Raw genomic sequence first — 12,721 nt, forward strand, 5'->3', positions numbered from 1 at the left:
GCGATTCCACAACCAATTTTCATCAAATAAACTTTGAATTCCTCTTAGAATTGTGCGCTGTGTACTATTTCATAAGTGGTTTCTTGGTATTTCGCAAAAAAGGTAAAAGCCTCATCTCCACCAATATTGTAGCAACCCTTTAAACTCATCATCGACTCATAGATTTTGTTTCATTGCACGGCTGTAATATCACAGTAAGCAAACCTTTCCAGTGCTTTATAGTCAAAAGTAACAAGCACACATTCTGTCTTTCATTTTACTGTAAACAACTTCAACCGATCAGTTTCAGATATGATTGACTGTGATTGTACTACTCATTCATCTTTTTCGAAAGAAATGGTTGCCATTTATGTACTAAATTCAAGAATCTGTGTGGACCACATCTGTCAATGCCCTAGGCATTGTATTTAAAACAAAAAATTTTGTGGTCTTTACTCATGCAGTGGAACTAAATTGTGCACTCGTGTCCATTGACTATTTGTGACCCGCTACAACAAAATGATCCTAAAGTCGGGCGAGGTCGATTATTTGAAAATTGCATGATATAATCCACTAATCTTTCTGCTTTGAATTGATATATAACACATTTTATAAAAATAATCGGCTGCGGAGATATCGATGTTTAAAAGAGAGTATGTCGAGATGTCTGGAAAATCACTGTTTCGAGAAAAGCGCCCTAAAAGTCTTCCTTTCGACGCAATCGCGATCAAGGGACACGCAAGTCAGTTTTCACCTCTGGACAATAGAAGGTAAGCCCTAGCAACCCCTGAAGAGTTCATTCAAGCACATCAGCGTCGGCGGTCTCCTCACCAACCAATCGGTGACCAGGATGTGCATAGCCCACCCCGCCCGCACGCACCGGTCGACTGGGCAGTGTGCGAGCTTCACGCTTCGGTTAGCAGCAAGCAGCAAACTGACCAATGAGATCACTCTGGTCGTTGTTAGGGGCGGAACTTATCTGTGGCGCTCAATCCAAATTTTCGAACCAGTTTCTGCTTTGTTGAAACGCCAAAAAACATGGCTCAGAAAAGCGCTATTTTTTTATCTTTCCTTTGATCATTTTGCTTCAAAATTTCGACAGATGATAGAAGACATGTTAGACTCCAGTAATATATCAAAATCAGAAAATCGTAAGTTTTGACCAATTTTAATGCTCTGACTTCAAACTCGATTTTCACGGCTTCGACCGTGCGCGACTTTAGGACCGTTTTGTTGTAGCGGGTCACATTTGTCTATTGTTCTCTAAGATGTAATGTATCCATTAAAGTACAGTGGAACTAGGGACTTCTAAGAAATGTCAAGTGAAGGACATGCTCAGTTTTTACCTTTTGCCCGTCTCCATGACAGCAAGAAGAAGGCGAGGGCCCAGCTCAGTGTCGTCTTTGGCTCCACGGAGGACATAAGAAATCAGAGAGGGCGCCATGACACCCTCAAGTTTGTTTCCCACCAAGACTTGCGTGAGGTGGTTCTGTTGGACTCACTTGTGTGCCAGCCAGAAGTCCACATGGACATTACTTGAGTTAGAGGAACCCTGTATGGATGTGCTGGACATCCTTCAGGCAGAGGGACCCTGGATGGGTGAGCTCCACATGGACATGTCTTGTAGCAGAGGAACACTTGATAGGTTAGCCCCCACATGGACATGTCATATTGCAGAGGGACCTTGACACAGTAGGTGAGCTGCACATGGGCATTTCTTGTGGCAGAGGAACCCTGGATGGGTGTGCTGGACATCCTTCAGGCAGAAGGACCATACACAGTAGATGGGTGAGCTCCACATGGACATGTCATGTGGTCGAGGGACCTTGACACTGTAGGTGAGACCCACATGGACATTTCTTGAGGCAGAGGCACCCTGGATCGGTGGGCTGGACATCCTTCATTCGGAAAGACCAGTGAGCTCCACATGGACATGTCTTGTGGTAGAGGGACCTTTATAGGTGAACTTCACATGAACATTTCTTCAGGCAGAAGGACACTTGACCGGTGATCCCCACATGGGCATTGTCAATCAGTTGCAATGCAGACAACTCGATCCAAGATTAAAGGGACTGTACAGTACTGGTTGAGGTAAGGGATTCATGTTTTGAACATTTCTAAGTGAGATAATGAGAAACCTTAAGAGCATGTAATTTGAAAAAGAATTCAACGTTTATTTGATGAAAGTTGGTTTTGAAATGGCTGAGATATCCAAAAAAGTAGTAATAATAAAAGGCGACATGCCACAACGTTATTAGGATCTCTTTGTTCCACCTTGTTTTTGGATATCTCAGCCATTTCAAAACCGATTTTCATCAAATAAACTTTTGATACCTTTTAGGATTGCATGCTCTTTGACATCTCACAGAGTGGTTTCTGAATATCTCACAAAATGTTAAAAGCTAAATCCTTACCTCGACCAGAACTGTACTCACCCTTTAATTATTTTGAACAAGCATGCAGAGATCAGGGGTGGTATTCTGAACACCGTTTTATCTCTGTTGTAACTTGTGTTGTAACTTGTGTTGTAAGTCTGTGAGTTACAACACCGCTAAAACAGTTGTAAATCGGTATTCTGAAAACTGTTTTAACGGTGTTGTAAGTCATGATAACCACGCCCATCGCAATAATCATATCCAATAGGAAATATTGTTAGAAGTAGCATCTAAGACATTTCAACCAATAAGATTGCTCCCTTGGGCAAATGCGCCTTGCTTAACTCTGCGCGTTTTAACAAGCGCTCATGCGCAGGTAAAGAGAGCCGCAGATATGAAATAAAGTTACAACAGAAGCTTGATCAGTATGCCTTCTTACCGGTTTTGACGTATAGTTGGTGCAGTAGGGGATTCGCAAAGCTTTCTCAGATTGAGTCTTTTTATTTGAAATTTAGTTTAAAAAATAAGAAGATATCTGGCGTTCATAAGAGGAACCCAAATTTCATGGTTTATGGGGAACTAGACGCTTCTAAATTAAGTTAAGCCCTTGCAATGCCATGTTATTATTATTATTATTATTATTATTATTATCATTATTATTGTTGTTGTTGTTGTTGTTGTTGTCACTATCTTCACAAGCTATCTCTTGGAGATCAATATCATGTCAAGTTCCATCATTGAACCTTAGACTTCTAATACTTTTCTCAGGATTCGCGCCATCCCCAGCAATCAATAATGAATTCTTATTGGTGAAGATAGCGAAATCATATTTTTAAAAAAAAGTTTAATATCTTGAAAGATATTTTTGAAATGAATAGTGCTTAAAACAAACTGCCGACGGTGCCAGTAACCTTTCTGTTCATGTGTTTGTTTTTATCTCTGTGCATAATTATGCAACACGTATGTACTTGCAATGTTACTGTTACCAAATTTTGTATCGTGGAATTAGTTTACATTTTGTCAAACTGCTATATCTTTTGCCTTTCTGTGTATACATTGTTTTTATTTTGTGTATATCTTTTTTATTTTGAACTCGCATACCACAATATTGAGTTGATGAATTATCTCACTATCTAACATAAGTTAAAACGAAAGTTACAACGGAGTTAAAACACCTTCCACCCTGTTTTATCTCAGAAGCATAAATTCGCACGGGGCATGACTTACAACAGAAGATAAAACAGTTTTCAGAATACCGTGTAATCTAATGGGTGTTCAGGCTTGCGCCCACTGTTACGCGCGTGCGCATACCCTAAGACAATGGTATGCGCAGGCAAAGAGTGCGCAAGATAAAACACAAGTTACAACAGAAGTTACAACAGAAGTTACAACAGAGATAAAACGGTGTTCAGAATACCGATTTGTTACAACAGACTTACAACAGAGATAAAACAGTCTCAGAATACCACCCCAGAACCACAAGCGGCTGTTGGGCCGAATCTTGGTTGTCTAGTTGGTATGACGCCTGTCTTGTGATTAGGACGTTGTCGGTTTGAATCCCACTTGAGTGTGTATGCCCAAGATACTTTATCATGGCTACTACTCAAAACGCTGACAAAATCCCCATGTATTTACGTTGATGGAAGGCAATTTGTCAATCAGTTGCAATAAAAACAGCTCAATGCAAGTTGAGCAAATATGCAGGACCTGCTGCTATAGGGCACAAGAACCATCACTGACTGTCATAAGATGTAGTAAGATTTTGATCAGACTTGTTCTTGCCATCTCCAGACTTCTCAGTTCTAGAAACCTGCAATAAACCTTGACATTATACACTGATTATTTACTCTGCAATATTTTGTCTCGTTGTCTCAGTTTTCAGCATATTGCAATGACTTGGTTAATGCACATGTTCAAACAGGATGAAAGATCTGTATGTACCTTGTGCTGCCACATTATGTTATCATGACTATTAATGTCATGATTGCGGCACGGAAGGAAGGCAAAATGGCGTACTTCTCCTACAGCGAACCGAGTAAGCTTTTCGTGGACAAGGTGTGGGTACCTATCGCGGAGCAGTCAAAGTTCGTGGAAAATCTCCCAGACCGGGATGACGCCAATGGAAGAGATGCAACCCCGAGATCCAAGTAGCCTGCACCTAATGTAAGTCTATTGAGCCCGTTGGAGAAAGGATAGGAGCGAGTAGTTTTTGAGTGAACAATATTCACTTTGAAGGAACATGAGAAATAAGGTGCGTAACAAGTACACTGGCCTCCTGTGTTTCAAGCCATGTTAAGCTGTTAAGTTGGTAGAAAGAACCTAGTCTTCGATTTTGTGCACGTATACATATTTTCAGCTACAGCGGAAAGCTTATTTTGCGTATATCGGAGTGATAATTTATGTTTCGTGGCATAATGGAACTACAGCATATCCTTTGTAATAATCAAATCACAAGGAAAAGATATGAGTATTGCATAATCATGTATGTCACTTTATACAAATCATAAGGTAATGCTATGTTTTTGTAGTGCACCATTTTTTCTTCTAATAACTGGCATTGCAAGTAGAAAAAGAAATTAAGGCTCAATGTAAATGTGAATATGATGCATAATGAATTTTTACAGACCGTTAAATGACTTTTGTTTTAAATAAAGATCCGCAAAATTTATTTGTTTTATATAATTCTAACGGATGATAAGATGATATATTATTGCCAGATCTACAAAACCTCAGCATGTTTCTTTCTCGAATAATCTGTATTTGTTTTAATGTAGAATTTCATAGGTAGAATAATTTCACGGAATTGAAATAAGCCCTGTACGTGCATTTCACTTTATATAAACCCTAGTAAGACGGTGATATGTGTTTGCAGTACACTGTCTTCCTGCTTTTTTTCTTTTGTGTCAAAACTCTGAACAATTTGATTTTTGATAGCTGCATAAAGTGTATGTGTTTTTTTTTCTTTATATGAACCCTATGTGTGTGAATGTAGAATGGCTAGGTATAACAGATGTTACATGAAATGAGCACTGCATGGCATATATCAATTCAGACAAACCCTGTATAGAAAATGCCATGCTTTGCAGGGCACCACTTTGTTGTGTGTGTGTGAGTATGTGTCAATAGCTTTGAATAATTTGGTACAAAGCTATAAATGGTAACACTGAATTTTAATTTGGTTAACTGGTATTGAAAGTCTGGTATCATTTAAACCGACAGGATTATAATGAAAGGAAGTTTCGCCGGGAATGTAAATGTGACGTATAATGACCCCTGACAGATTGTCAAACGTGTTATTTCTTTGATGAAAGGTCCACCAAATTCAACTGTCTGGTATAACTTTGACGGATGATAAGATTATACGATATCATAATGCCAGGTCTCCATAACCTTGGCAAGTTTTTTTTTTTTTTTTTCAAAGGAACCATATCTGTCTGAATGTAAAATTGCTACGCAGAATTATTACACGAAATGAGTACTGTACGACACATATCACTTCATACAAATCCTAAAGGAATGTCATGCTTTTGCAGTGTGCCATTTTTTTTTGAACAATTTGATTTCTGATGGTTGCATACAATTATAAAGTGGTGATATAGAATTTTGATTTCAACAACTGGCATTAAGTTTTGTATTATTCAAACGCATGATGGCTGCATATAATTATAAAGTGGTAATATAGAATTTTGATTTCAACAACTGGCATTAAGCTCTATATTATTCAAACGCATGATTAAAAGTGAAATCAAGGTTCGACGGAAATGTGAATGTGACGTATAATGACCACTGGTTGATTATCTAATGATCTTTTGTGTGTGTGTGTTTGTGTGTATCCTAACAAAAGGTCTGCGAAATTTGCATATTTTATATTACTCTGACGGAGGAAAAGTTGGTATCAAATTGCCAGGTCTCCAAAACCTCGGAGTGTTTTCCCTCAAATGAATCATACCCGTTTGAAAGAAAATCATTAGGTTGAATAATTAATCTATGCAGTAATGAAATTGGTATCGTACGCATAATCTGGACAAGCTTTGTTTTTGTCCTCCCGTTTTTGTCCTCTCGGTTGGGACAAACCTTAATTTTGTTCTCCTGTAGGACATAATAACGTCATGTCTAATTTTTTGTTTGAGTGCGTTTTCTACGCAATTGGCCCTGAATCTGGATGAATACCACAACTCAGTTAAATGTTATGTGTTGTAGTTGGTGCTGATAATCCTGACAATGAGTAAGTAATTCAAGTGCATGATCCCGTATAGAGCATCACTGTTTAATACTTTGGGGTTTTTTTTACTTTCCTTTCCTTCTCTCTTTTTTTGCGACAAATTTAATCGGCATAAACGTTGATTAATTGTTGATTACTTCAGATAGTTTACTGAAACTTACTTAGGTTTAAAAAGTCTGGTCAGGAATGAATTGACAGTGATAAGTACGCGGCGCTTGACATCACTGCATGGTTTGTTTTGCTTTATTTTGTTTCATTTCTTTTGATGGGGTTTTAAATTGTTTCGTCCTCCGCATTGGATGGAGTCGATTGACCCCGTGCTCTTGCACTCAACTCCTTTACCTTTGCGATTCTCAATTCTTACACGAACGTACGCGCAATCAAACTCTTATACCCGTGTTGTTGACCAGGAAATCACGGAGTTTATCTTTTATATACATACAAACTTCTGCAATTTGGATTTGAATGGTTTTTATTACGTGTGAAGCAATGTGTCACTTTTCCACACGATGTATATAATGAGGTACGTGATGAAGCATGCTCCTGCACCTGTTTATTACTTGGGTCTTTCCTCTGCTTGTTCGCCTTTCATTGTTTTCTTTTTTCACGCTTCCTCTCTTCTTTTCATTGCAACCAGTCTAATTTGTACAAACACAACAGGTGATCACATGCATCCTCATTTGGGGTGAGGATGTATACAACTCAATAGGTTTGACTCATTTAAAACGTTATGTAATCCAGAGTTATGATGGAGCGGGGTTATCGCTCTGACTGATTCTGTTCTGCTTTGTTTGTTGCTAGGTGATATCTTAACTCCCAGCACAACGTATCTGATTTGCATATGCACTATTTGTTGTTAGAATGTGCCAATTCTACGCAAAAGAACGTCGTATATAAGACAGATGATCTGCAGTTCTTTTATCTATGGGTCAATAGCAGTAGGGCCTTTATTTTCTTCTCTTGCTCAGCAATGTGTCATGCATAGTAACCCAAATACCTCTATGTTTGTTCATTTCGTTGCCCTTTTTCAAGACGATACTCACAATGTAGCGTGCTATGTTCGTATTGTTAGAATGTGCCAATACTGTATGAAAGCATGTCGTACATTTGACAGATGATCTGCAGTTCTTTTATCTTATGGGTCAATAGCAGTAGGACCTTTATTTTCTTCTCTTGCTTAGCGATGTGTCATGCATAACAACCCAAATACCTCCATGCTTGTTAATTTCGTTGCCTTTTTTCAAGATGATACTCACAATTAGCGTGCTATGTTCTTACTGTTGAATGTGCCGTTTCAATTTGAAAACACGTCGTATATTTGACAGATGATCTGCAGTTCTTTTATCCTATGGGTCAATAGCATTAGCACTTTTATTTTATTTTCTCGCCCAGCTATGTGTCATGCATAATAACCCAAATACCTCTATGTTTGTTTTCGTTGCCCTTTTTAAGACGATACTCACAATATATAGCGTGCTATGTTCGTACTTTCTTTCTATCGTTCCACCTCTCTGCTTTTCATGAAGAAATAGCTGACAATCTTTCGCACCGTGTTACACCGCGTAACAATTACCAGTCTTGTGACATGAGATAGGATTTTTTTCTTTGCTACCCTCTGAATAGGTGGCGTGACATTGGCTATCAGTTCATCGAACTGTAAATTTAGTGCACAACTATGGCACGTATATTGTAATACCAATCTTGGAGAATGAACAGAAGCAGTACTGCGTTATGTAATTACGTGTTCAATTGGAATGGTGTCATGTCTTTATTCCGGGTGGTACTTATTTTCCCTCTCTTCTCTCAACAAATTGAATTTGAATTGCATTGACTCTAATTCTTTTATATTAGATGCCATGACACGCCACGAATTTGGCTTTATTCTCCGTTTTTCTTTTGTAAATAGGGTAACCAAACTGCAGACCTTGTCTCATATCATGTCATGTCCGTGGTTAATGGCGTCACTTTCTGTCACTAGGGCTGCTGTGTCATTCGTTTCTCTCTTCTCCTTTTCTTTTTCCTCTTCTGCAATTTCTAACTCCCGTGTCATCCCTCAGCTTGGTGGCGTGATGTTGTCGGTTTAAGAAAAATAAGTAATGACATAAGTATACACAGAGTTTTTTTATGTATTTAAGTAAAAATGGGTGGGTCATGAGGTGTCATTTAGCTTCGATTCTAATTTCAGGCTCTCCACCTGGTGGATAGCGTCAATCTGATTCTGTGATGAACTATAGGTATAATGATAAATTATATGGATAATTTGGTTGAAATGAAATGTTAAGATGATGTATTTTCTGTGTTTGTTTATTTTTTCGAGGATTGGTTTAATCTTCGTTCCTTCTCCTTTGTTAGGAAAATTCTGGTTTTGATTCAGAGTTGACAAATAATTTGATTTTCATTGAAATTTATAGTTTGGGTTCGGCAAACTTTGATGGGGTGGGAAGGGCTCTCTTTCTTGCATGTTGTTCACTACTCATGAATAAGAGCTATAGAATTATGTATAATAGGCTGTATTATTTTCTTGTCTTTGTGCTGTCCTTGTTTATTGTCGGTAATATGCTCTCTTGTAACCCTTTCACCTTGTATTCTTCTCCTACTACCCTCTCCCCCTTCTACCATTCCGACTTCATTCTTTCCGCAGCGATGCTCGCATTCTTCCGTTATCCCTTCTCTTCTGTTCTTTGGGTCATCGCCTCGTGCCCTCGAACGCACTCTGCATGGTTCTCGCTGAAACTCGAGTTCAGTCTTGTCATTCATCTTATATATTTTAGATGATGCGAATTGAAAACTTCGCTTTCAGTTTACTAAATGACGACGAATTTTTTGATATGTTTCATCAAGACCCTGTGTCATATACAATTAATGAATCCAATGATGAGTATCCTGCTGTTTATGACTTCGATTTTTTTGAAACAGATGTAGAATTTAATGAGGATAATCATGAACAATATGTAAGTTCAAAGTATTATACTATGAATCAGTTCAAATCCTTAACCGGACTTACTGATTGTTTCTCATTATTGCATTTGAACATTAGGAGTTTGAATAAGAATTTTGATAATTTTTGTTGTTTTCTGGACAATACTCATGATATATCTTTTTCTATAATAGGTCTTAGTGAAACATGGATTACTCAGGATTCTGCTTCCGCATATTCTCTTCCAGGCTATGATTTCATAGAAAATAGTAGACGCGATAGAATGGGCGGAGGTGTCGGTTTATACATCAAACAAAACCTTGATTATGTTATGCACAAAGATTTAATGTGCATGAACGGAGTCATCGAGTCATTATGTGTTGAAATCAAGGTCGCCCATGCCAAAAACATACTTGTATTCATGATGTATAGACCTCCTAATTCTAACACCCAAGACTTTTTGGATTATTTGCAAATTTTATTCCATAATTCAGTATTTCATAATAAAGACTGTTATATTATGGGAGATTTCAATATAGATTTATCTAAGTTCCAAGCAATGAATACTGCTCAATCTTTTCTTGATATCATGATGTCCACATCTTTTTTACCCCTTATAACCAAACCAACTCGAGTAACCAATCACTCGGCAACTCTTATTGATAATATATTTTGTAACATTAACCCCTTACCGGTCTCTGGTATTGTTCTTTCAGATTTATCAGACCATTACCCTATTTTCACTCACATACCCCTTCAGAAAGACATTACCATGAATGACCCGGTGTCAACTTTCCGGAAAGTTACACCTGGAAATATAGAGAGATTGCAAAACGACCTCGGTAATGTGGATTGGTCTTCTGTATATAATACCGAAGATACAAATGAGGCTTATAATTCGTTCATGAGTACTTTAATATCGCTTATGGATAAGAATGTTCCTGTTGTTAAAAAGAAATCTAGAAATTATAAGAGATCCCCTAGACTTCCATGGATATCTAAGTCTTTACTGCGATCAATCAATCGAAAGAATAATTTGTATTATGCTAACAAAATTAAACGTACCCAGCAATCTAATGATAGATACACTTCATATAAAAACGTCCTCACACAAATATTACGTTATGAGAAACGGAAATATTTTACTAATCAGATAAGTTTGTTTAAACATGATATTCAAAATACTTGGAAAGTTATCAATATGGCTATCAACAAAAATAAGGACAAACCCCGTATTACATCAATCAAATATGGTGATTTATTTGTTGATGATGTTTCTTCAGTAGTTGATATTTTTAATCAGTATTTTTCACAAATAGGAAGTAATCTTGCCCAAAATATTCCACATACTCATCTGAATTTTCAAGATTATTTAGAAGGCCCGAATCCTAGCTCATTGTTTTTCATGCCTTTGCACAGAATGTCCTTTTAAAAAATATTATTGACTATATCGTTGATCCACTTGTACATGTATTTAATTTGTCTATAAGTAACGGTGTTGTCCCTGAGGCTATGAAAGTCTCGAAAGTAATTCCTGTCCATAAAAAAGGGAAAGGGAAGATGTCTCCAATTATAGACCAATATCCCTGCTAACCTCCGTTTCGAAAATGTTAGAAAGGGTTGTTTACAACAGACTCTTGAAGTTCTTGGACACTCATAAAATAATTTCTGATTATCAGTTCGGATTTCGGCAAAAGCATTGCACATCTCATGCAATCCTTACTTTCCTTGACAGGGTTTCAAAAGCGATAGATACATTTCATCATACTATTGGAGTCTTCCTGGACCTCTCCAAGGCCTTTGATACCATAGACCACAACATACTGCTTCACAAATTATCAAATTATGGTATCAGGGGAAAGGCCTTGGAGTGGTTCACGAGTTACCTTACTAATCGAAAACAATTTGTATTTATCAACGGTCACGCATCGACTACGCAAAATGTTGACTGTGGTGTTCCTCAGGGAAGTTTACTAGGTCCCCTTTTATTTACTCTTTATGTCAATGATATGTCAAATTCTTCAAACATCCTCTCTTTCTTATTATTTGCAGATGATACTAATGTGTTTTTATCTGATTCTGATCCCGATCGATTAATTGATACTTTAAATAGTGAATTAATGAAGTTACTTCATTGGATAAGAGCGAACAAACTGTCAATGAATTTGCAAAAAACTAAATGTATGTTGTTCAGTAATTCGCTGGAAAATTTACCGAGAAATGTTCTTCTGGAAGACACGGTCATAGAAGAAGTCTCTTCCATCAAATTTTTAGGTTTGATCCTGGACAATAAACTTACCTGGGGTTTGCATATTGATTCTGTATGTCGTGTTATTTCAAGGAATATAGGTATTATAAACAAAGTCAAATTTTATCTTCCCAAAAATGTACTTTTTATGTTATATTCTACTTTGATACTACCTTATTTAAACTACGGGATACTCGCATGGGGAAACACTTTTTCTACTTATACAGAAAGAATATTATTATTACAGAAAAAAGCTCTTCGTATCATTTGTCACGAATCGTGGAGAAGTCATACTAATAATTTATTTCACGAAAATAATATTCTGAAAATTTATGATCTTTATCGTTTGCAATTAGGACAATTCATGTACAAACTCACCAACAATTCTCTCCCCCTGGTGTTTGATTCCATGTTTTTAAAGAATGAAACTGTTCATGCATATCCAACCCGTCAATCCCATGAATATCATTTGCCTTTGACTAGGACGGTTTTTGCTAAATCCTTATTCTCCTTTTCTGGACCAAAATTCTGGAATTCTCTTGATAATAACATCAAAGAAGCTTTAAGTTTTCATACATTTTCTTTAAAGTTAAAGAAATATTTAAAAATGTCGTATGCAGCATAATGATTCATTCTTTATTTATATATATATATATATATATATATATATATATACACTTGGTGATTCTATCCTTCTATGAAGAGTGCTCATATCTTCTGTCTATATATATATATATATATATATATATATATATATATATATGTATATTTGTGATTTCCAAAACTGTTGTTGCTCGGTAGTGTCACTATACACACTTTGTTTATCAGTGAGCCCGTACTTCTGTGCCTCTAGTGCCCTGGTTATGACCCATCATTTCCTTCTCTCTCTCTCTCTGCCCCCCCCCCCCCCCCCCCCCCCTCTTGCCCACTTCGGGACTTACTACCTTCCTCACTATATCTCTATCCTCTCATCTATCTTT

Source organism: Diadema antillarum, unplaced genomic scaffold (assembly GCF_040938485.1).
Source record: "Diadema antillarum isolate AM-2024a unplaced genomic scaffold, OU_Dant_1.0 seq00000485_RagTag, whole genome shotgun sequence".
In the NCBI taxonomy this organism is placed as follows: Eukaryota; Metazoa; Echinodermata; class Echinoidea; order Diadematoida; family Diadematidae; genus Diadema; species Diadema antillarum.